General features: G+C 47.1%; 1 long non-coding RNA gene across 1 annotated transcript in view; it reads right to left on the bottom strand.

The window, feature by feature from the left end:
* Positions 1-369: 369 nt before the first annotated feature.
* LOC118238832 overlaps positions 370-2,291 on the bottom strand; it is a 4,084-nt gene continuing 2,162 nt past the window's right edge. Inside the window, exon 2 of the long non-coding RNA XR_004770065.1 lies at positions 370-455. This is a non-coding gene — a long non-coding RNA (uncharacterized LOC118238832). The remainder of the gene's footprint in view (positions 456-2,291) is intronic.

Raw genomic sequence — 2,291 nt, 5'->3', positions numbered from 1 at the left:
TCCCAGGATGGCTTCCCCAAGATAGGCAGGCTCAGCCTCAGAGCTGGGGGTGTTTGATGGTTGGATACTTCAGGGATCACTACAAATCTCTGCATTAGTCTCCATAAGAAGCCTTACTGGGTCTTGGTTAATTTTTCGTTTTTTTTAAGCCTCCTCTATTCCAGGATTTATACTGGCCACAGGTGGTTTGGGGTTCAGATGGGAAACAATAGATTTGCATGCACAGTGGTCTCTGAGATCTTGGATGAGGCCCCTCAGAACAGAGATGACAAAGCTGTTATTCAATCTTGTAGGACAAGTTGTGTCCTCTTGATAAGCATAATGGAGGGGCATCCTGTTTCCTTGATAAAATTCCCCAACAAAAGCAACTTGGGGGAAGATGGGTTTATTTGGCTCAAAATTCGAGTTCACCAAGCTGGGATAGCAGGAACTTGAGGCAGCTGGTCACACTGCACCTGCAGTCAGGAAACACAAGATAAATGAGTCTAGGACTGTGGTGGTTTGAATGACAACGGCCCCATAGGCTCCTGGATTTGAAGGTTTGGTCCCCACTTGGTAGAACATTTTTGGGAACGATTAGGAGGTATGGCCTTGTTGGAGAGGGTGAGTCTCTGAGGGTGGGCTTTGGGTGGGCCTGGTCTCCTTCTCTCCCCACCTGCTCTTTGCCCTGTTGGTTGTCAGCTCAACATGTAAGCTCTGGGCTACTGCTCCAGTGCCAACCCTTCCTGCCTGCCTGCCACCATGCTTCCTGCCATGATGATAATGGACTCATCTTCTGAAACTGTGAGCCCGACAGGGTTTCTCTGTGTAGCTTTGGAGCCTGTCCTGGAACTCACTCTGTAGACCAGGCTGGTCTTGAACTCACAGAGATCCACCTGCCTCTGCCTTCCGAGTGCTGGGATTAAAGGCATGCGCCACCACTGCCTGGCTGAGCCCCCACTTTAAATGCTTTCTTTTATAAGCTGTCTTGGTCATGGTGTCTCTTCACAGCAGTAGGAAGGTAACTGAGCAAGAACCCAAGCCTAAGGGATGTTGCTGCCCACGTTTAGGGTGTGTCTTTTCAATTCAATTAATGTACCACAGTCAAGATAAACCCTCATAGCCGAACACAGAGGCTAACCTAATCTAAATCATCTCCTGTCGGTGTGCCCAAAGGCTTGTCTCCTAGGTGATCCTACAGCTTGTCAGGTTGGCAATCCACAGTAACCATGATGGGGTAAGGCATGGAGGTGGGGGTACCTGTGGAATTTCTGACAAATGGAATAGCAGATGCCAGGGTGGTGCTGAGGAGCTGAGAAAGTGTCTGGGCTTGGAGCAAAGAGTGAGAGCACAGTGTTCAGAAAGAAGGTGATGGGCTGGGTGTGAAGCAGGCTAGCCAAGGAGCTTAACTCAAACACCCGTGAACACACACACACATACACACACCTTGGCCATTCGTAGCTCCTTATGTAACTTCTGAAGATCTAAATTCGTCCTATCCCTGTGAGGTGACGCCATGTCCTTGAACATTAATTTAAAAGTTCTCCTGGCTGACAATCCCAATTAGTTGATACTAAATTCAGTGCACGAAATAAATTCTTTATTTTTAACATAAGGAGGCTTCTAATACTTACTAACAGGTCATTGGGTTCTTTTCACTCGAACCATGAACAGATATTTTAAGAACAATGACCCATTTGTGCGCCAAATTATTAGCTTTCTGGTCACGAACATTAACCTCTAGCTGCCCTGGGTGGGGGCCTTTAGCTCTCCTCTCCCAGGTAGAAATGGGGCTGCTTCATTGGCCGGGCGAGCTGGAGTCAGTAAGCTGCATCTAGTACTCCACATAGGCTATTTGGGAACAATGTTTTTTTGTTTTTTTTTTTTTTTTGGCAGATGTTTTGGCAGTGGACCTTGTGTGTCATGGATGCTTCCATACCCCGCCCTTAAGTTTTGATACTCTTCTATGTTGAAGGGGGTCTCTCAGTCTAATGTTCAGAGGTACAGTCTGTGGTAACTGTGCCCACAACGCACATGTCTACTCTGTTATTATTAAGAATAGCCATTACAATTTTTTTTTTTACTTTTTAAAAATTAAAAAAAATCAATTCTTTTCTGGGCAGTTGGGCCTAGCAAATGAGTTAACCCGAGTTTCTATTTCCTCATGAAAAAGGAACTCAGGTTTATTCCCTCTCTGTCTCCTCTCCTCTCTCTCCCCCTCTCCCTGGGTGTCTGTCTGTCTGTCTCCCCCCCTGTGTGTGTGTGTCTGTCTCCCCTCCCCATGTGTGTGCGTGTCTGTCTCCCCCCCCCCG

The sequence above is a fragment of the Cricetulus griseus genome, chromosome 5, assembly GCF_003668045.3.
Source record: "Cricetulus griseus strain 17A/GY chromosome 5, alternate assembly CriGri-PICRH-1.0, whole genome shotgun sequence".
NCBI lineage: Eukaryota > Metazoa > Chordata > Mammalia > Rodentia > Cricetidae > Cricetulus > Cricetulus griseus.
This window is presented reverse-complemented; position numbering and strand designations above follow the sequence as displayed.